A 14,360-nucleotide genomic window follows, 5' to 3' on the forward strand; every position below is an offset into this window, starting at 1 on the left:
TCCTGGGCTTCTAGTTTATTATTACTTTCATAAAAATAAAATAAAGCTTTCCATTTTAAAAATTCCCAAAGTAAGTATCTTTTAAAATGTTTCATTAAATTTTAGTTTTGTTGAATTGTGAAAATACCACTATCTGTATTATTTTCTGCTTTATAGGATTAAATGGTGCTTTCTTCTGATCTAATGTATGATTCATTTATGAATATTCTATCTGTCCATATAAAAAGGTATGTTTTCTAACATTAAGACACATATAGTTACACATACATTTACCTTATTGATTATGTTGAGATCTCCTACCTCTTGTTTAATGCTTTTTCAGTTGACTTATAGTGGCCACACAATTAATGCCACACAATTAAATCTCCCATAATAAGTGTGTTTCTATCTTATATCCCTTTAATGTAAACTATATGGAAGCAAATTGTTGTTTTTATCATTATAGTAAATTTATGGTTGCTGCATTTAATGTTTTTTCTCTGAGTTATAGTTTGTCTAATAAAAGATTTCTAACTCCTACTTTCTTAATTTTTGTGTTTTCCTATTATACCTTTCTCATCTTTCATGTTTAGGTCCTTAGAGTCATAGTTTTAGATATGTCTATTTTAAATTGCATAGATTTGGATGTTGCTTTGTGAGATAAACTGAAACCATTTGTGTTTTTCAAAATAACTGACTTAGGCACATTCACATATATTGTTATATCTGATATTTGGTTTCAACTTCTTATATTACTTAATAATATAAAAGTATAACGTTTATAGTATAATAATATTTTGTTGCATCTACATGTCTATGTGGTCTTTTTTTCCCTATTTTAAATCTTTGAAGATTTTTACTTTTTGTTCACATGGTTCCCTTTGTAATAGTATTCATTTAAATATCCTTACATCTCCTTTCTTTTTATTTAACCATCTATTATTGTTTGAGTTCTCAGATGAGGATTCTCTGACTACCAACTGCTACCATTGTGACAATTACATTCTTCCTCCAACATTTTATTTGCTTGTTTTTTTTTCTTTCAGAACACAAACATACTACTCTTACAACCTTTTCCCACTTATGATTTGTTCTTAGATCTACAGTTAAGTATGTTCAGTATTGCTGTAACCATTTTCTGAAGTTTCCCACTTATCACTTGGTGGGATGCAGCTCATCTTTTAGTAGATTCCTCAAGAAGAGTTCATTTGCAATATTCCATAAGGTCTTCCATATATAAGAATATTTTTACAACCTTGATATTTAAGACACAATTGGATGGATATGACAAACTGCTCACACTTGCTTTTGTTGAGCTTCCTAGAAATGGTATTCTAGTGTATATTTTTATTGTATGTTGCTTTTGCAGTTTTAGTTTGTTTGTTTATTGTCTTTTGTAAGTGTCTTTTTCATAATTCCTGGAGACCTGGAGATTCTCTTTCCTTTTATTTTTAAAGCCTGAGGAGCTTTATCACAGTATTTCTTGAGTTGGAGTTTTAGGTCAATAATTCCATGATGTGTAGTGAACTTTTCAATAAAATTTGGTCTTATTTATATCCTGGGAAATATTACTGAATTATTATTTTTAATATTAATTCATTTTTTTCTCTGAATATTATTCTGGAGATAATTTTCAGGCAATTCACAATCACACATACTGAATTTTACTTTAAATCCCTCTCCTTTTGGTACCATGTTAATTAACCTTTATTTCTCAAGTGATTTCACCGTTATATCAATAACTTTTCTGAATTTGTTCAACTCCTTTGACACACTCTTTTAAAAACACAGTTTCTAGGTTTTCAATTTATGATTCAGGATTTTGTTATTGCTTTTTTAAAAAATTTGTAAATGCTGTTTTAATGTTGGCTCGAATTAAAGTGCATGTCTTATTAGTTTTCTGTTTTATGTGGTTTGGGAAAGTCCGTTATTTCCTAGTTGAAATATTTCAATTGTTATTTCGTACGTTCTTTCCTATGTTAGCAATCTGAGAATATAATTTGTAATATTTGTTATTTTGTAATGTTATTCTTTCAAATAAACTGTAATAGTTATATGTAGAGGAATGTAAGAGCTTTGAGATAATGATTAGATTTAGTGCTTCAGAATACCTCTCCTGATAGAATAAATGGCTGCTTTTATTCAATCAGTGACTTTTTTGGTGGAGAAGAATTGATAATTTGATCATTTTCTTTTATTTCTCATATAGCCTTAATGTTTCTTCTTTTCTTCAATATTTAAGTCGTTTCCCTATGTTGTCTATTGTGAATAGTGTTGCAGTGAACGTGGTAGTGCAGAGATCTCTTCATGATCCTTATGTCATTTCCTTTGGAAACATACCCAGAAGTCAGATTGCTGGGTCATAGGGAAGCCCTATTAGTTTTTTGAGGGATTCCCTAAGCATCTACCAGTTTACATTACCATTAGTAGTGTACTAGGGGTCCCTTTCCTCCACACCTTTGTTAATACTTCTTGTTTCTTGCCTTTTTTTTTTTTTGTCTTTTTAAAAAATGTTTTTGTTTAGACTCCAGTTACTTAACACACAGTGTAGTGTTCATTCCAGGTGTACAATATAGTGATTGAACACTTCCATACAGCACCCAGTGCTCATTACAAAAAATGCACTCTTTAATCCCCGTCACCTATTTGACCCTTGCCCTACCCACCTCTCCTCTGGTAACCATCACTTTGGTCCCTATAGTTAAAAGTCTGTTTCTTGGTTTCTCTTTCTCTTTTTTCTTCTTTGCTTATTTGTTTTATTTCTTAAATTTCACATATGAGTGAAATCATATGGATTTTGTCTCTCTGATAGATTTATTTAACTTAACATAATACTCTCTAGCTCCTTTTTTATGGCTAGGTAATATTCCATTATATATATGCCACTTTTTCTTTATCCATTCATCCATTGATGGACACTTGGAATGTTTCCACAACTTCACCTCCACAACTTCACTATTGTAGATAATGCTGCTATAAACATGAGGATGCATGCATCCCTTTGAATTAGTATTTTTGTATTCTTTGGGTAAATACCTAGTAGTACATTTCCTGGATTGTAGGGTACTTCTATTTTCAAATTTTGAAGAACCTCCATATTGTTTTCCAGAATGGCTGCACCAATTTGCACTTCCACCAACAGTGTAAGAGGGTTTCTCTTTCTCCACATCCTCACCAATACCTACTGTTTCTTGTGTAGTTGATTTTAGCCATTCTGACAGATGTGAGGTGGTATCTCATCTTAGTTTTGATCTGTATTTCCCTGATGATAACTAATGTTGAATATCTTCTCATGTGTCTGTTGGCCATCTGGATGTCTTCTTTGGAAAAATTCTGCTCATGTTTTCTGCCTATATTTAAATTGGATTATTTGTGATTTTTCATTTGAGGTTTATAAGTTCTTTACATATTTTGGGTAGTAACCTTTTATCAGATATGTCATTTGCAATATATTCTTCCATTCCTAGGTTGCCTTTTAGTTTTGTTCATTGTTCTCTTCTCTGTGCAGAAGCTTTTTATATTTGATGAAGTTCCAATAGTTCATTTTTGCTTTTGTTTCTCTAGCCTCAGGACACATATCTAGAAAGAAGTTACTATGGCTGATGTCAAAAAGATTATTGCCTGTGTTCTTCTCTAGGATCTTTATTGTTTCAAGTCTCACAGTTAGGTCTTTAATCCATTTTTAATTTATTTTTGTGTATGGTGTTAGAAAGTGGTTCAGTTTCTTCCTTTTACATGTTGCTGTCCAGTTTTCCCAATACCATTTGTTGAAGAGACTGTCTTCTCCCACTGAATATTCTTTCCTGCTTTATCAAAGATTAATTGAACATATCGTTGTAGGTCCATTTCTGGATTTTCTTTTCTATTCTCTTGATATGTGTATTTTATCCCAATACCATACTGTTTTGCATACGTAAGCTGTTTGCATACCCCTTATATGCAATATAGCTAGAAGTCCAGAATTGTGATGCCTCCAGCTTTGCTTTTCTTTTTCAAGGTTTCTTTGGCTATTCAGGGTCTTTTGTGGTTCAGTACAAATTTGGTAAGACCACAGATACATGGAGGGTGAACAACATACTACTCAAGAATGAATGGGTCAACCAGGAAATCAAATAAGAAATTTAAAACAATACATGGAAACAAGTAAAAATAAAAACCCAATGGTCCACAACCTTTGAGACGCAGCATAAGTGGTCCTAAAAGGAAAATATATAGGTCTACTTCAAGAAGCAAGAAAAATTTCAAATAAATAACTTAACTTTAAACCTAAAGTAGCCAGAAGATCAACAAAAAAGACTAAAGCCAAGAGTAGGAAGGAAATGATAAAGATAGAGCAGAAGTAAATGTTATAGAAATAAGCAAACAAACAAAAAATAGAGCTGATCAATGAAACCAGAAGCTGGTTCTTTGGAAAATTAATAAAATTGATAAACCTTTAGACAGACTTATCAAAAAGAAAAAAGAAAGAACCCAAACAAATGAAGTCACAAATGAGGCAGGAGAAATAACAACCAACACCACAGAAATAGAAACAATTATAGAGAATGTTATGAAAAGCTATATGCCAGCATATTGGACAACCTAGAAGGAATGAATAAATTCCTACAAACATATAAACTACTAAACTGAAACAGAAAGAAATAGAAAACTTGAGTGGGCTGATAACCAGCAAAATATTGAGTCAATAATAAAAAAATTTCCCACAAACAGAAGTCCCAGGCCATATGGCTTCACAGGTGAATTCTACCAAACATTAAAAGAAACGTTAATACCTATTTTTCTCACATTATTCAAAAATTAATAAATTTATAAAATTATTTTTAAAAAAGGAAGACAAACTTCCAAATTCATTCTGCGAGTCCAGCATTGCCCTGATACAAAAACCAGAGAGGGATTCCCCCCACCCCCCCCCCCCCAAAAAAAAGGCATCCAAATTGGCACAGAAGTCAAATTTTCACTATTTAGGATGATATGATATTCTATATCGAAAACCCCAAAGACTCCGCCAACAAATTCAGTGAACTTGCAGGATACAAAATCAACATAAGGAAATCTCTTGCATTTATACTCATCAACAATGAAGCAGCAGAAAGAGAAATTAAGGAATCAATCCCATTTTTAGTTGTACCAAAAAAACATTAAGATATCTAGGAATAAACCTAGCAAAGACATGAAAGACCTGTGCTCTGAAAACTATAAAATGCTGATGAAAGAAACTGAAGAGGACACAAAAAGAGAGGAAAGCTTTCCATGCTTCTGGATTAGAAGAACAAATATTGTTAAAATGTGTAAACTACCCAAAACAATCTACACATTTAATACAATTTCTATCAAAACATCAACAGCATTTTTCCCAGAACCCTTATTTTTTTGCTTACAAATTCTTTGTTCCTTTTACCATTAGATCTCTAAATTGTCCCTATGTCTTCTTGCTTAGAATTGGCACCTTTCTAAGATCTATGTCTTGAATCTTGCCCACATTTAAGTGTCTTCCTTTTCAATTTTCAGTTGGCTGTGTTCTGATTTACCAATTATCAATATTTTCTCATTGAGAGTTGACCTTTCTTTTTATGAGTGACATTACCTGTGTTCTCTCATCATTAGGATCTTGACATCCATGGTCTCTGACTCTCCATGTTTCATGAGTTTCACAGTTAAGTCTCTCAGAATTGAATACTCATTTTCTGACTTAGAGTTAATTTGGCATTTTTAGTATTCTTTGCTGTTAACATTATACAACCACTTGAATGGTCTGAAATATATATGTATAATTTATATATTTTATATAATCAATTAGAAATGTTTGTTTTAAAATTGAATATTTCTGCTTAATCTTTATAAAAATGTATGTTTATAAAATTTAGCATTCTAGTAATTATTTTATGCNAAATATTTTAATATGATTTTAATAGTTATATACTCATTGGAGATTTTAATATTTATTACTACAAAATGGCAATATATAGTTCATTTAATGATTTTTCCGCTTAATTTGGTTTTGACCAATATTAAGACTAGTGTTCATGATTTTATATTTGCCTTCACTAGAACATTAATACACATAACACATAATGCCGTAACCATGAGTTAGAGTTGACATTAACCTCACATTATATGTACATTCTACATTATAACGTAGAATGATGGCTCTAACAAAAAATGTTTTGGGGCACCTGGGTGGCTCAGTCAGTTAAGCTTCCGACTTCGGCTCAGGTCATGATCTCATGGTCCGTGGGTTCGAGCCCCGTGTCGGGTTCTGTGCTGACAGGTAGCTCACAGCCTGGAGCCTGCTTCAGTTTCTGTGTCTCCCTCTCTCTGACCCTCCCCTGCTCATGCTGTCTCTCTCTCAGAAATAAATAAACATTAAAAAAAAATTTTTTTAATGTTTTTGCCATTATTGAAGCTTAAACTCCATGGAAAATCTTTCCTATCCATTAGCTTTTAATGCATCTATTTTTTGTTTAACATTTTTTTCTCCTATAAATGGTATACATATGGATCAACTGGTACATTTTAACCGAATATGAATGTATTTACATTAAATAAGTCTAGCCCAATTAATGGTGTTAAAATATAGCTAGCGAATTCCTACTTAAGTTTGCCAAGTAATTGTTTCCTGGCCCTCCATTTCCTGTGGAATCTTTGCTGTTCTTCACTGTGCCTGGGTGGGTCAGTGGACTAAGCCTTTTGAGTTCTGCCTGGTTTGTGAGTTTGAGCCCCACAGTGGGCTCTCTTCTGTCAGCAAGGAGCCTGCTTCAGATCCTCTGTCTCCTCACTCTCTGCCCCTCCTCTGCTTGTGAGCATGTGTTCTCTCTCTCTCTCACAAGTAATAAACATTTTTTAAAAATGTTTTCTTCACCCCAAATGCATTGATTATTAATTTAAATTGCAAATATTACAAATGGACACTGGGTAAGAGGAAAAGAACTCCATTAGAAAGATATCTGTTAATATAGAGAATTGAAGGAAAACACAATGAACAGGATTGGAAAACAGGCAGGAGCTTAGGGTGAGCAGGTATTAAGAAGATTAAGCAAAAGTGATATCATAGTACTATTCTGTTTAGAATGATCCTGTTGGCTCCATTATCAACAGGAATATGACACTACTTTTTGAGTGATAAGTAATATCTCAATTCGCCTCATAGTTTTTACCTACTTCGTGAAAGCTTAAAGGACTTGGACGAGTGCACAATTTTAGTGGAGCCTAAATTATGCACTAAGGATTGGACGACTAGGGACAATGAAGACCAAACAGGTACTTTGGATTTTGTGGTTGAGGGACATTCCTGATTCTCTCTTAGAGTGACAGTTGGGAATTTCCACAAAAATAGAAATAATATTTGGATTTCAATTACACAAAGATTGATAAATGTCCATTATACTAAAAAAATGATAGGAGCACTAATTTTTAAAACTTTATGTGGCATAGGAAATACTTAAAATATATGGTTAGTCAAAATTACAGTATGGAAAACATTTTTTTTCTACCGTAATCAAAAATTTTTCTGGCATGATACAAAGGATATTTGGAACAATAGAAAAGGGACAGGGAAATATAACATTGATGATTAATAATTTTAGAACTTGGTTATATGATTAAAAATAATTTGAACCCTCTTCATTCATAATTCAGTTGTTAACAGATACTATCACAGCTATTTTATGTATCAGTTTAATACAAGGAATTCATTTATTTTTAAAAAATGTTGAGGGAGGGGCACCTGTGTGGCTCAGTTGGTTAAGCATCTGACTTCAGGTCATGATCTTATGGTCTGTGGGTTCAAGCCCTGTGTTGGGTTCTGTGCTGACAGCTCAGAGCCTCGAGCCTGCTTCAGATTCTGTGTCTTCCTCCCTCCCTCCTCTCTCTCTCTCTCTCTCTCTCTCTCTCTCTGCCCCTTACCCAGCTCATGTTGTGTGTGTCTCTCTCTCAAAAATAAAATAAACATTAAAAGAATGTGGGGTTTTTTTTAATGTTGAGTGGTTAGAAGCATAGACTCTATGATAGGTCTCCAGAATGACACACTCAGATCAAAATTTAGTGCAGTCAGTTAGCTAAGGAATCAGAAAGTTACCATCCCAAACATTATCTCTAGTAATACACCTTCTTCTTCATAAAAGTAGCTTAGGAAGCTCCTGCACCTGTTTGCCTCAGTTTGCTTGCTATCACACGTGTATTATGTGATCAATAAATGGTTGCTAATTATTGGTGATACTGATTGTATTAATTGTGAATATCTAAATGCTAATTTCCTAAATGTTTTCTGTTAAACATATTGTCTCATTAAGTGGATGCCACCCTAGACAGAAGAATACCTGAGATTACTGTTTACATTGTCTGTATGTTTAGAGTATTAAACACATGGCTGTTCCATGTCAATCATTGCAGAAAATGGTTTTAATGGCTTAATTAAATAATATTTAGAATATATGTTATTTTGTATTATAACCAGTGCATTTCTGGGTATCATGTTTAATTTTTAGAAACCTAAGAGATTGAGTCTATAAATAACATTTCTAGAGAAAAAAATTATATTCAATATTTAAAAATTTTCCCCTCCAACCATTTCCATAAAGTCCTAGAAGCATTTGGTTCTTCATTATGGTAAAAAATTCTGTTTCAGACTGTAAAATGCTACATAAATGTTGGAGCAATTCCAGCAATGAGATACCTATTAAATAAGTAGTTTATTAAAGAGTGCACTGCAACTTGGCAGTGTTTTTATCATCATTTTATAAGCAGCCATGATGCAGTAAGTTACGTATCATCCCAGGAAAGAAATGGCAGCAAAACTCTCAGGGGATTACAGAAATAGTAAAACATTCAAAGCAAGCTTTCAGGCGATATAACTTCTCATCAAGAATCATCTGATTAGCCAAGAGCCCGAGGAAAGTACAAACCTTGTCATTTTTAAATTTTTTAATGTTTATTTATTTTTTTGAGAGAGAGAGAGACAGAGCATGAGCAGGGGAAGGGCAGAGAGAAAGAGAGAGAGAATCTGAATCAGGCTCTGGGCTCTGAGCTGTCAGCACAAAGCCAAATACAGGGCTTCAATCCATGAACCATGAGATCTTCACCTAAGCTGAAGTCAGATGCTTAACCGAGTGAGCCATCCAGGTGTCCCCCAAATCTTGTCATTTTTTTGTGAACCTGCACTGGGGTTATGAAGCTGACAGTGGAGTGGGGGAAGGGCAGGTGAGGCGGTAGTAGGAATTATGTCATGCCTTAAGGGAAGAAAGAGCCATAGCATTGGAGCTACAAGGGCTGGAGTGGTTCTCATGTCTAAAAAGGAAAGCTTCCTTTGCAAAACCACTGTCTAGTTATATTTTATTTTAATCCCCCAGCAATTTCCAGTGAGTTGTTATGTGGTTTATATGACTTAAGGCAGAGCATATAGCTGAGAGATTGCAAGTACTAACTCAGTGTGAATCTTGCATCATCAGTCACTGTTCATTTTTTTAAGCATATAAACTGGTGGCAAGGCCCATGAACTACTTACCACAGGAAAATCCCCAGGTGGCAATTCTAGAGGGATTCCAGTGATCCTAGAGAAAATTCCAAAGGAAATTTTTCTTAGTAAAAGACACCAAAATTTGTATTACTGGATCATAGTAGGACAACATGGAAAAAACCAATTGCCAGGGAAATTTTTAGAAACCTTCATGATTATCAGGAACATAAAAAGGAACAAATATCTGTAAAAGTCAAATTCCGTAGGTCAGACATCTCTTGTTTATTCCCACTAACCAGAACTTAATGATTTAAAGACAAAATATTTTAAGAGTGCTAAAACTAATGCAAATGATAGAGGAAAATGTAATAACAACATGTAACAAAATAAGAATGAATACTATTTGTTTTACTAAAAACATATTTTTGTCTGAAGTTCTTACTATGTGTATATATGTATATATACACTTTACAAAATATACTTATATATATATACACACTAACTATATATATTATATATACTTTGAATTACTATTCATGTAATTGGGCCTATTGTACCATACTGTTAGCCACTATTATGAAATTGAATCTAAAGATACATGGAAGAAGCAGAAATCAGGATAAGATACTTTCTACTTTGAATGTTTGCTAAGGAAAAGTTTCAATGTTTTGGATTATGGGGGCCTGTGGGAAACAGCTGCATATGCAACCACTGTGGAGCATGTTAGAAATAACATGAGAATTTCTCCTAGAAAATTTTTATTTTAAAAATGCCCATTAATTATTCTACTATGTGTCAGTGTAGAGAGCTAATGGGAAGAGTATAGCATTTGGGGTCAGATATAAACCTAATTCATGATGATTACATATTAATTTTACCTCTTTGAATCTAAATTTCTACCCACATAAATTTCTATTGAAGATTCTCTGAGCCAGCACTTGCAAATTCCTTCACTTAATGATCAATAAATGTGATTTCCTTTCTCATTCAAAGGAGAAAATTTACTTGATATTATTACTTAGTTCATATCACAGAATTTATACACAAGAATGGCAAGATTGCTGGGAAATTGCAGTAGTGTTATACTGCTGAATTGTATTAAATAAAGCATATTTGTCCCCAAAGAGTTCATCTTATGACTGACATTTGTAAAAGAATAAAAACAAAACAAAAAACCATTGCATACATTCTCCTCTTGAGGTACACCCACACCCACCCACACACACACCCACACACCCCACACACACACACACACACACTCTCTCATACACACACACAGGTGTTTGTGCCTGATGCAGAACTTCAAAAAACTCTCAATTTCCTTAGTTGTAGGAATATCTTTGTTATCCTAAGGAGGTGACTTCTGGTGGAACCCCCCACTTCAAGATGGGAGATGGTCTCAAGAAAAACTAACCATATGATTTGAGATCCCTTTAGCCTCTAGGAAAGGGAGATTGAGTCCCTCACTTGGTCAATGATTTAATCAATCATGCCTATGTAATGAAACCATGAGAAAAACTCAGAACCACAAAACTCAAAGTGCTTCCTGGCTGGTGAATATATTTATGTGCTGGGAGGGTGGCTTCCCCTGATTGCACAGGAAAGAAACTCCTGCATTTCTCCCCATCCCCCCAAAACTTTGATCTATGTGTCTCTTTTGAGTTATATCCTTTATAATAAAACTGTGCCTATAGTTCTGTGACCCATTCTAGCATATTATCAAACTTTGTAGCCCAGTCTGGAGTAGGTGTGGGTAGGCTGAGGACCCCATTCAGGTCTTGTGTCTGAAGTAAGAAGAGTCTTGTTGGGAACTGGGATTCCCAGCCTGTGGGATCTGGTACAAACTGTCAGTAGATAGTGTCAGAATTTAAGGACTTGCCTTTTACTCTCAGGATTGGATGCTAACTCTGGATAGTTACTGTCAAAAGTGAATTGGACTGTAGGACATCCAGTTACTGTCAGAAAAAAATGACACTGGAACATAACACCTGTGTTATGTAGTGCTTCTGTATTTTTGTGATCCCAGAGGAACCTCCTATACTAACTTCACTGAATTTTATGTTATTCCCTGAAAGCTTCAACTTTCTCTCCTTGCTCACAGTCTTTGTCATCACATCAATGTCCTCACATCACCTTTGTATGGTCCTCCATCAGCCGTTGAGTCTCAGCTTTTTAATGTTCTCATTTCTACATCTACCTTAGCTACTCATTCCTATGTAAACCTCTTAATATTTTTACCATTAAAAAGCTATGCCAAAATCCATTTCAGATATTTAAATGTCCAGCTGTATCATTAAAATCCTATAAATCCTTCATTGTACTTGGTCAAGTGCTTAACAAGTAACTATTCTTTACTGTCACGAAAAGTGCCAATCCTGCAAGAATCTCACCTTCTGGGGCGCCTGGGTGGCTTAGTCGGTTAAGCGTCCAACTTTCGCTTAGGTCATGATCTCGCGGTTCATGGGTTCGAGCCCCGCGTCGGGCTCTGTGCTGACTGCCAGCTCAGAGCCTGGAGCTTGTTTCAGTCTGTGACTCCCTCTCTCTCTGACCCTCCCCTGCTCACGCTGTCTCACTCTCTCTCTCCAAGAAATAAATAAAACATTAAAAAAAAAAAAAAAGAATCAAAAGAATCTCACCTTCTCTGCATTCATTACCTAGCTTACAGTTGTGCACCAAGATTAAAATGTTTTCTTATAGGTACGTCTGGGTGACTCAGTTGGTTATGTGTCTGACTTTTGATTTTGGCTCAGGTCATAATCTCATGGTATGTGAGATTGAGCCCTGTGTCCAGCTGTGTGTTGAAAGCAGGATTCTCTCCCTCTCTCTCTGTTACTCCCCTGCTCATGCTCCTTCTCTCTCTCAAAAGAAATAAACATTGAAAAATATAAAATAAAACATTTTCTTGTAAATATATACACTCATCCAGCGCCAGTCACCTTCCAACATGTTCTCATAACAAACCTCAACCATGGATAAATTTTCAGTGATTTTTTTTTTCCATGCTGCATTTAAACATTGGTGGAGAAAAACCAGGCAAAAAATGTGTCAGTTCTTGACAGAAATTTATGATTATAAATTATAAATTCATGATTGCCATTTTCTTTGGGGGCATTAATTAAGTGCTCAGTAATATAAATGCATATAACTACCTTTACCCCTCCTCATTCTGCGGACTATTCCCCATGTTGTACATTGTTCTCTAATGGTCCTTCTCTTCCTCCCTGAACATAACTAAGAATAGCTGATAGAATTGCCTAATGATGTACTGAGTTAGTAGAAGCCTTACCTTTCACAGATGAACAAGCCAATTTTATATTTGTACCCATCTTATCCTTTCTATTACCAAAGAAAAAAAAAATCATGAAAAGATCTGTCTTTCTAGCAAAGGTCAAACATTCCACCTGTATTTTAAATCACATGCCCTTTTACCTTCTTAGGGAAATTTTCCCATTGTTTATTCCCACACTGTCTCTGGAGTGTTCAATAATTAATTTTTTCAGCATCATTGTAATTAACAGCCAGCTTTGACCCAGTAACTTCCAATCATAAAACAGCAAGGAAAACAAAAGCAACATTCATCTGAATCTCATTGTACTGTTTGCTGTGTTTTCAAAATATTCATTGCACCAACTTTTCACTCTTCCTCTAATTTGCAAGCTTACCAAGTTTTCTACAACACACTGACTCCGCATCTCAGGGACAGTCGACTTCTCAAATAATCGCAGCCTTCCCTGCCATTAAGCAAATATGTATTTTTAACTTTAATCTTATTAAACTTCTTAATCGTGTTTAAATTAATTGAAAAAAATGTACTGTTTTGCACCATTCCATCTCTTGGCTTTCATTGTATTGCTTTACATCTCAGTAAAAGTTTTTATCTTACCAACAAATTTTCAGTTTCTTCTTCAATAATACTGTTCTACTCATCCTAGACCATTTTTTCCTGCAAGTTCAGTTTTCTCAATAATTTCAATAGCATATATTCCTATAGATGTATCTATGTGTTAATAATTCCAATTTATATATCATATAGATCTTGCTTTTGAGCTCTAGACAGATACTTTGCATCTTCCTTAGGTACTTGGCAGTGTCCACATATAATATGTCTCAAATAGAAATAATAAGTTAATTAAGTCACTGAAGCTGTGTATGATCCAGTTTTCTCCAAATTGATAATACATTCCATCTACCTAGATGCTCAACCCAGAAAATTGAAAGTTATCTTGGATATTTTTCTCTTCCAACTCCTACATCAAATCCATCAATACAATCTGTCATTTCTGCCTCCTAAGTATATATCTAATCTATCCATTTCTCAGGATCTCTGGATCATGACAGCCACTATTTTTTTCTTTCCAAATTCTAGCTGCACTGGGCTTCTTTCATTTACATGCACTAGTCAAGCACTATAATATCTCCATAAGGGTGTCTTGGGACAACTAAATCAAATTGATTCAGTCAAAAGTCTCACAGTTTGAGGTGAAATCAGGTGAATTTATTTTTCCGAGATGGAGAAATATATGCAGAGAGAAACATGTAAGTTTATTCACAAAAATTATCCTGCTAATTTATAGTTGCATCAGACAAAGAATATCTAGAGGAGTGATTGATTTAAATTATTTTTAGGGATACAGCTTTGAAAAATTTCCAAATACAATGTATATAAACACTGTCTTATAAGTGTAGTTCAAAAAATTCAGCATGAGCAGCTCTTTATAATATTCTAGTTTATTGAGAAGATAAACCAACTGAGCTTTCTTATAAATATGAGACAGATTTATTTTGCCTGTTAATTATTGTAACACCTTTCAAATTTCTTTTTTGTTATTTCATTTGTAAAGTATTTTTAATCTTTATTTATTTATTTTGAATGAGAGAGAGAGTGAGTTGGGGTGAGGGAGAGAGAGGAAGAGAATCCCAAGCAGGCTCT

General features: G+C 34.1%; 1 long non-coding RNA gene across 3 annotated transcripts in view; it reads left to right on the top strand.

The window, feature by feature from the left end:
- LOC144232683 (uncharacterized) overlaps positions 1-14,360 on the top strand; it is a 477,063-nt gene that overhangs the window by 75,888 nt on the left and 386,815 nt on the right. The gene's annotated exons all lie outside the window — the stretch shown is intronic.

This window comes from Crocuta crocuta, unplaced genomic scaffold (genome assembly GCF_008692635.1).
Source record: "Crocuta crocuta isolate KB4526 unplaced genomic scaffold, BGI_CrCroc_1.0 scaffold274, whole genome shotgun sequence".
Lineage (NCBI taxonomy): Eukaryota > Metazoa > Chordata > Mammalia > Carnivora > Hyaenidae > Crocuta > Crocuta crocuta.